We start from the raw sequence: 10,000 nt of genomic DNA, 5'->3' as shown, positions 1-10,000 counted from the left end.
GATGTACTTCTCGGTGCTCGCCTGGCCAAATTTAAAGTTATGGAGAGGCTATTGCGGAGGCCCGCATTCACGTTCTAAGTTTTTATGGCGAGGAAATATTTCGCATTGTTTAATAATTGGAGTCCTGATAAGGAAAACGAGTGTCTTGAAGAATCAGAGGAGCCTGGTAACGAACAATTGGACCTGAAGAGGAAAACGAGTTTCATGAACTGTGTAAGGATGACGATGACGAGGAGGTTTCTGATCGGAGAACAGATTAAAAAAAGGACGAATATCATGAAGAGCCAGAGGATCGAGGTAATCATCCAAGAATTCGCCATTTTCGCAAATCCCATAACACAGTTCATTTTGTCGGGTTATTTCCATTAAAACAGTGGATATCCAGTTCACTGAAGCATGATACAGTCCCGAGAGTAATAATTAAATTGCATTGTTTTAATGTAAAGAACCTCTAAAACGTATTGCATTATGGGATGGGAAAATAGTCTGTTGGTCGCTTTCAAAAATACCATAATAGTCTTTGATTGCTGAACCAAATTTTGCATAAGCATTATTTTTACTCTCTCTTGGAACCATCTTAAGTCTCAAGAGAAACTGTAAACAAATTTTGGAGGGAAGACAAAGAGTATTATAGTATTTTGAAAGTGGCCTATTGGATATTGAAGTGGAGCCTGATAAGGAAAACGATATTTATGAAGAGTCAGACGACCGAGATGGCGAGGAATCGAATATTGGTTGGAGACCTTATCAGGAAAACGATATTTATGAAGAGTCAGACGACCGAGATGACGGATAATCGAATACTGGTTGGAGACCTGATCAGGAAAACGATATTTACGAAGAGTCAGACGACCGAGATGACGGAGAATCGAATACTGGTTGGAGACGTGATGAGGAAAACGATATTTATGAAGAGTGAGACGACTGAGATGGCGAGAAATCGAATACTGGTCGGAGACCTGATAAGGAAAACGATATTTATGAAGTGTCAGACGACCGAGATGTCAGGAAATCAAACACTGGTTGGAGACCTAATAAGGAAAACGATATTTATGAAGAGTCAGACAACCGAGATGGCGAAGAATCGAATACTGGTCGCAGACCTGATGAGGAAAACGATATTTATGAAGAGTCAGACGACCGAGATGACAGGGAATCCAATACTGGTTGGAGACCTGATAAGGAAAGCGATATTTATGAAGAGTCAGACGACTGAGATGGCGAGGAATCGAATGCTGGTCGGACACCTGATGAGGAAAACGATATTTATGAAGAGTCAGACGACCGAGATGAAGAGGAATCGAATAGAGGTTGGGGACCTGACAAGGAAAACGATATTTATGAATAGTCAGACGACCGAGATGACAGGAAATCGAACACTGGCTGGAGACCTGATAAGGAAAACGATATTTATGAAGAGTCAGACGACCAAAATGACAGGGAATCGAATACTGGTTGGAAACCTGGTAAGGAAAACGATATTTATGAAGAGTCAGACGACCGAGGTGACAGGAAATCAAACACTGGTTGGAGACCTGATGAGGAAAACGATATTTATAAAGAGTCAGACGACCGAAATGACAGGGAATCAAATACTGGTTGGAGCCCTGATAAGGAAAACGATATTTATGAAGAGTCAGACGACTGAGATGGCGAGGAATTGAATACTGGTCGGAGACCTAATAAGGAAAGCGATATTTATGAATAGTCAGACGACCGAGATGACAGGAAATCGAACACTGGTCGGACACCTGATAAGGAAAGCGATATTTATGAAGAGTCAGACGACCGAGATGACAAGGAATCGAATACTGGTTGGAGACGTGATGAGGAAAACGATATTTATGAAGAGTGAGACGACCGAAATGACAGGGAATAAAATACTGGTTGGAGACCTGATAAGGAAAACGATATTTATGAAGAGTCAGACGACCGAGATGAAAGGGAATCGAATACTGGTCGGACACCTGATGAGGAAAGCGATATTTATGAAGAATCAGACGACCGAGATGAAAGGGAATCGAATACTGGTCGGAGACCTGATAAGGAAAACGATATTTATGAAGAGTCAGACGACCGAGATGACAGGGAATCGAATACTGGTCGGAGACCTGATAAGGAAAACGATATTTATGAAGAGTCAGACGACCGAAATGACAAGGAATCGAATACTGGTTGGAGACCTGATAAGGAAAGCGATATTTATGAAGAGTCAGACGACTGAGATGACAGGAAATCAAACACTGGTTGGAGACCTGATAAGGAAAGCGATATTTATGAAGAGTCAGACGACCGAGATGGCGAGGAATCAAATACTAGTCGGAGACCTGATGAGGAAAACGATAGTTATGAAGAGTCAGACGACCGTAATGACAGGGAATCGAACACTGGTTGGAGACCTGATAAGGAAAGCGATATTTATGAAGAGTCAGACGACCGAGATGGCGAGGAATCAAATACTTGTTGAACACCTGATGAGGAAAACGAATTCCACGAGGAGTTAAAGAAGCCCAACTGGAAACAAGGAAATTTTTTACATTTCCATAGCTTCGTGATAGTAACACCATTAAAATAAATTTGAAACTCACGAGGAAACTTTTTAATGCGCAGTTGTGTTCTTTACAGTTATCTACAGACCACTTTCATTCTTTTGTATTTATGTTAATTAGACCTCTTGCCCTCATTTTGAGTTTGCTCGTTGTAGCGAGGCTAGGAAAGCTTATTAGCATTAACATAGAAGAATATTTTATTTGGCCGCCATTATGAAAAAAATCTATACATGATGATGTGGTTTCACTGTAAGTTACAAGTCCAAAATCTAAATTACAAAGCAGTTTCAAGAGGCCATTTCCGAGTTCATGTCTGTCTCCTCTTCAGAGCGAGTCTAACTTCACATCTGAATGAAAACTAATTAAGGACTGTGCCTGCTAATTCAAAGGTATTTTTGCGCGGTTTACTGAATATGCGGGAAATGCAGATCTTAACAAGTGTTATTGAAATCCAAAAAGAAAATTGGGGGTAACCACGCATTTTTCAAAGACAATTAATCAACAATATTTAAAAAAATCTTTCAAAGACAAAGCAATGTATGGCATTCTTTTCCAAAGTGAAGCTTAATGATCTCTGAAAAATGCGTGGTTACCCCCAATTTTCTTTTTGGATACCAAGAGCACTTGCAAAATTCTGCTTTCTCCGCATGGTTTTGAACTGCACAAAAATATCCCTGTATTAATAAGCACCATCCATAGGAAATCCGAGTATCTTGAGATGCGCAGAACGTATGCACAATAATAATAGTAGGCACCGTTCTTAAATTATTTTTCATTCTTATGTAAAGTAGAACTTTATTACCATCACAAAAACTTCGCAGTTAGACTCGCTTTGAAGAGGAGGCAAACATGAACTCGGAAATGACCTATTCAGCATCCACATGCGCCGGAATGCTGAATGATCTTTTAAAAATTGACCACTGTAGAGAAAAGCTGACATTTCAACATTGGTCCGTTTTCAGATACCACACAAACTGAAGTACGACAAAAACGAACTTGTTTTCACTACTAGTCTCTTTTGTGGGCGAGGAATAAAGAAAACAGTCGTCCTAGAAAATTTGAAAATTCTTTGTCGTCAACTCTTTTCCTTCCAACCAAGGGGTAATTGGCACCAAACAGACAAAAAAGGAATTAGAATTAGCTGGGTGGTCATTGTTTGGGCCTCTCTCGGAGTTAAAGGTAAAATAAAATCGGAATTTCGTTTCATTCCCAAGTATGTGTCCCTCGATTGACCAAAAGAATTTCTGTTGACTAAAAATTGGCCTACTTGCATTGCAGGGTCTACAACTTGCATGTGATACAAGTTTAGATTTAGATTTACAGACTTTGCCAGTCAAGCTGGCAGAGCGCCACAACAGCTTGCGCCAATTACTGTGGCCCCTTTTTTACCCTTCCAACCATGATACTCAACAGAAGACAGACCACAACACCGGGAACTACGTGCCCTACTCTTAGCGACAAGTGTGTGGGTTCTTTTACGTCCCACAGGATTATAGACATTGAAGGGTTGTGAGACGGGACCTCCGGCTTATCGTCCTTATCCGAGAGGACTTGAAAGTCTAACCATTTGCAGATGTAGTTACAAAGGCAGCACTTTCTCCTCAGTTATTTAAAGACCCTGAGTGTTGGTCCGGCCGGAGTTGAACTCACGACCTCCCGCGTGACAGTCCGGTGCTCAACCAACTGAGCCATCAGTATTGATGTGCTGATAGGAACAGATTATTACCGGTCTTTCTTCACTGGGAATATCATTAAGGGAGATCCCTATGGACCAGTAGCCCTTCCAACCAATTTGGTTGGGTTTTGTCAGGACCAACTGTGAGCTCAAAGTTGACAAGGTCATGCACAGTGAATTGGAGTTCAACGCATGTGTTAAAGATAGAGTCCACAGAGATAAGTGATATAAACGATGATCTGCAGAAATTTTGGGACTTAGAAACTTTTGGCATTAAGGGACATGAAACTTCAGTCTATGACAAGTTTTCAAATGACATCACATTTACTGGAAAGAGATACCAGGTCAAGTTACCTTTCAAGGACAATCAACTCATGTTACCAGACAATTATATGGTGGCATTGCGTAGACTGACCACAACAATTAAGTAACCTCAAGTCAAGAACCAACCAGAAATTCTAAGGCAGTATGATGATGTGATCAGACAGAAAATGCACAGTGGTGTGGTTGAAATGGTACCACATGATCAAATACCACCGTCTGGAGTCGTTCACTATCTTCCACACAGGAGAGTTGTGAGACGTGACAGAAATACAACTAAAGGGGGGAGTTGTATATGATGCCTCATCTAAAGTGTTTGAGCCTTGTTTAAATGACTGTCTCTACATTGGACCTTCCTCTTAATCCCTTGTTATTTGACATTTTGCTGAGGTTCAGAGTACATGAAGACATTGAGAAGGAGTTTTTGAACATTGAGATTGACCCTGAACACAGGGACTTTGTGAGATTTTTATAGCTCAAAGATCCAAACAAGGAAAGTCCGGAGATCACGGCACTATGTTTTGCACATGTGGTGTTTGGTGTAAACTTAAGTCCTTTCATTCTAAATGACATAATCAGACACCATTTGAACACATGTTTGCCAGTTTACAGTGCACTTGCAAGAGAGCTGTTGAAGACTTTATATGTTGATGACTATGTCTCTGGAAATGGTGACATGGATAGTACGTTCAAATTGTCTAAGGAGATAAAGCTCTGTCTTAAGTCAGGCGGCTTCAATATGAGAAAGTGGAGTAGCAATTCAGAAAGTGTGTTGAGATTACCGGAAAACAAATGAAGCTTTCAGTGAGGTTTTTGAAAAGAGCAATAGAGCTAGAGTTGAAGATGACGACGAAAGCTTCTCTATATCAGTTTCAACACAAAGCACAGAAAACGAGCAAAAGGTTTTGGGAATGCTTTGGAACCCAACCCCATTCTCGTCACCAGAGCCTTGGATCGACCCAAGGCTCTGGAAAACTCTATGTAGGAGAACACCGTTAGATTCTTAGCCACATATTTGAACCTTACGACGCCTGCTCACTCTTCGTGCTAACATGAATGCACCAATTAGAGACGCTTTTGATTGTTCTTCACGAAAATCATTGAGAGGACACTTTGTTTCAGGGTTCCCTTGAGACTTTCTCTCCCTCGGTCAAGAGAAGAGCTCTGGGGTCGAGATTGAACCCAGCCCAAGATGAACTGATTTACGATTTGAACAAGACATTAGGAGATGCAGATGCCCAACTAGCAACAAGAAGATTGATTCTCAGTACAGCTACAAGATTTTTTGACCCCTTGGGATTGGTAGCTCCAGTCATTCTTCCATTCGAGATGATGTGTCAGAAACTTTGCAAGGCTGGAAAAGACTGGGACGAGTTGGTTGATGCTGAACTCAATCACCAACGCCTGGCGACTCAATCGGATTTGAGACAGGCTGGAAGAGTGAGCTTTAAGAGATGTTATGCTGAGGGATTGAATGGAGACAAGGTCAAGTCAGTCCAACTACACTGTTTTGCTGATGCATCGAAAAGGCTTATGGAGCTGTGGTCTACATTAGAGTACAATATGAGGCAAGGGTGGAATGTCAGATAGTATCTTCGAAGACAAGAGTTGCACCATTAGCTAAACAAACTATCCCTCCTCGGGACTTGATGTCCAACTTAACTGCGTCCAGATTGTTGAAGAGTGTGTCTCAAGCATTAGACGATGTAAGAATTGGCGATTTGTTTAACTGGACAGATTCTATGATTTCACTGTGGTGAATCACAAACACTGGCAAGAAGTACAAACCGTTTGTCGAGAATCGAGAAGGAATTCACCCCCTGAGCAGTGGAGGTACTTTTCCAAAGCAGATAATCCAGCTGACATAGCGTCCAGAGGAATCAAGTCTACTGAATTGAAAGAAAGCAGCTTGTGGTTACAACGACCCGAGTTCCTGTCTAAGAATAGTGAGCAGTGGCCAGTTTAACCGACAGTTGTACCAGTCAGAGAAGAGTTGAGCGAACTGAAATCCTCTAAACTAGCTGTTTTCAGCTTAGTCACCAAGTTCGTTGAAGGGAAGGAAGAAGAACCGAGTCTAGATAACTTAATCAATCCTGAGAATTACAGTTCGTTAAAAAGGCCTATGCTGTTGTTTACTGAGAAATTGAAGAAGACGAGGTCCAGGGAAGGAACGGAAGAAGATTTTACGAAATTGTACTGACAAGCAGAGATGTTGTGGATTAGGCACGTTCAGCAAGAGATCCTAAAAAGCGAAAAGTATCCACAGATGAAGTCATCATTAGGCCTTTATCAAGATGAAGGGATACTACGATGTCAAGGAAGAATTGGCATGTCTTTCCTACTGTACGATACACGATTTCCGATGCTGTTGCCGAGAAGTCATTAATTCACTAAGTTGGTGATTCTTAATGACGGTGCCTACTATTGTTATTGCGCATATGTTCTGCGCATCTCAAGACACTCAGATTTCCTATCAGCGGTGCTTATTAATACACGCATAATTTTGCGCGGTTCAAAACTATTCGGAGAAAGCAGAACTTAGCATATGCTATTGGTATTCAAAAAGAAAATTGGGGGTAACAATGCATTTTTCAGAGATCACTAAGCTTCAATTTGCAAAACAACGCCAAAGCTTTTTACAAATATTGTCCATTAATTATCATCGAAAAAAGCGTGGTTACCCCCAATTTTCTTTTTGGATTTTAACATCACTTGTTGAGATCTGCTTTTCCCGCATATTCAGTAAACCGCGCAAAAATACATGTACCTTTGAATTAGTAGGCACCGTCCTTAAGTGTCATGATCAAGTGATGCACAATGGAGTGGCAGAGACCTTGGTTCAAGTTAAGTCAAGGTATTGGATTGAGAACGGCAGACAAACGGTTAAGAGCATAATCAACAAGTGTGTATTGTGCAAGAAACTTGAAGGTCCATATGGAACGCCAACTACCTCTCAGCTTCCCAGATTGAGATTGTCCCACGAATTTGCATTTTTTTTGCTTCAACACCATTCAACATTTTCGGGAACAAAGGAAAAGTTGAATCGATGTTGAATGAAAGTTTAAACCGATTTAAACTTGATTCAACACGCTTTCAACAAGCTTTCAACATTTTTTACGCTTTCAACAATGTTGGACGACGTGTTCAAACACACCGAACATTTGCTTCAACAAATTGTTGAAAACATGTTGAAGCAAATGTTGAAACGGTTTAAACGGGCCTTTATACACATGTGCCAGTTCATCTCAACTTCGTCCCGAGGCTGACAACCGAAGCTTTCGTGAGAAGTTTTTAAAGGTTTATTGCCAGACGTGGTGTTCCAAATCTTGTAGTGTCAAGATAATGGATCCACTTTCAAGAGCAAAGAGCTGAAGAAGTTGCCAGCAGACCACTGCATACAATGGTAACTTATCGTCGCGTTAGCTCCGTAGTAGGCATGATTTTTTGAACGTCTCGTTAGATCAACTAAACGCTGTCTCAAGAAAACCTTAGGAACTGCGAGAGTCAGCTACAAAGAATTGCTGTCTGTTGTTGTGGAAATAGAGTGAATACTCAATTAACGGCCTCTCACGTACGTGGATGATGAATTACGAAGTCTTTTGACACCGTCACAATTGATGATTGGTAGTCGCCTGTTGAGTAAGGCAGAGAAAACTCCCTCGGAAGCGCCTCAGACGAGAGGTGAATTGCCAAGACGTCCGAAGTATATAACAACTGTTCTTTCGCAGTTTTGGAGACGTTGGCAGAAGGAATACTTGACAGAGTTATGTGTCCATCATAATTGCCAACTGATAAACAGACAACCAACCGTCAATGTAGGAGACGTCGTTTACATTCACAAGAACAGGACGCCGAGACTATTTTGGAATATGGGAGTGGTCAAATCCCTCATCACAGGACGAGATGGATTTCACCGATGCAGCAGTGGTGAGAACTCGTAGAGGAGCTAGATCGAGTAATCAATGGGACAAGACCCTTGAAGAAGTTGTATCCTGTAGAAGCTGGATTAGGAGTACATGAACGTCAGAACAGGAACATCGATTTTCCAATTACCTTTGGGGGAAACGCTGAACAAGAAAACCTAGCTGAACATTAAGGATTACAAAATAGACAATGATGAAACCTCTCCTTTTTCTGTTTATGTCGTTACGAACTTCAGTCAAGTGTTTAGTTTGAATCCCTCTGTGTTTGAAATAGATTTGACATAAATTAGCATAATTACGTGTGGTGGGAAGAAAGTCACGTGTGAAGAGGGACTTACTCTGAGTTTTGATTGATCGTCGGAACGCTTCGAGTGTTTAGTTTGAGTATTGAGTATTAGATTCCAACCGTGCTTGAGGCCTGAAACCGTCGGGTGAAGTGATCATACGTAAGGAAAATTGTAAAGAGATCATTCACCAGGATACGAGATAAATACACAAAAATATTCATTACCAAGGGATTCTTTGCCCTGCTATAGTTCAATTGCAATTTTGGATTTAGATGAAGGGAACGGTTACGAAAAAATTTAGAATTGGTGTCTGTAAGTGCAGTTTTCGACAGCTTCATGAGAATACCAATTGATAGAAAACAAAATCAAACTGAAACATATCTTCCAATAAACAATAAAACATTAATGACTTTAAGAGCCAAATAAAATAAATCTTCAGTTAAGCATGAATTTAAATCATTCTCATTTTTCGTCTTTATATAATCACAATTTTCAATACAGTTTCCGCAAGCCCTATATACAGCTAATGTAAAACCCATCCCCCACCCCCAGACATGGCCCGGGCATTTGACAAGAGGATAGCTCCGCATAGTGGGGAATTTGACATGAAACGAAACCCATACTTTGTACCGAGCAGTAGCTTGTTTTTATTTTTTTTTACGAAAGATTCCCTTAAAGTCTCGAATGAGGATAAATCCAACCGTAAAGCGTTTGTGGGGGCTATTAAAGTTTGTTGAACTTTTATTGAAAGGTAAGTAATCTTGACCTTTTTCTTCATTTTTGCCGTTTTATATCATCAGTATGTCGTGACGGCATGCTTCATCGATTTGCTCGATTGTTCATCAATCGTATTTGTTTACATATTATTGAAACATCAGTTTGTCAAAACTACAGTAGGTGAATCCTTCTGGAATTACTATTGATGTAAGTTTAACATCAACGGTTAACTGTTCAAATAAAATTATAAAATAATAATAAACGTCTCACAACAACGGCCAATCTTGCTTCTTGCACAGAGGGTGGGGTATTTCATGCTTTGCGTGAGGCACTAAGGCGGTGGGGCATTTGATGGTGTAAACTGGCAACATGGGGGGGGGGGAAGGGGGGGGGGGACAGTTGATCATATCATTTTGTAAAGGTCAAATGCCCGGGGGTTTGCCAGGGGGGTGGGAGAGGGAGGATGGGCCCTCTTGGAAATGATTGATACATAACAAAACAATCACAGCCTTTAGAGAAAATTAATTA

This window comes from Montipora foliosa, chromosome 7 (assembly GCF_036669935.1).
Source record: "Montipora foliosa isolate CH-2021 chromosome 7, ASM3666993v2, whole genome shotgun sequence".
NCBI lineage: Eukaryota > Metazoa > Cnidaria > Anthozoa > Scleractinia > Acroporidae > Montipora > Montipora foliosa.
Note: the sequence above shows the minus strand (reverse complement) of the source record.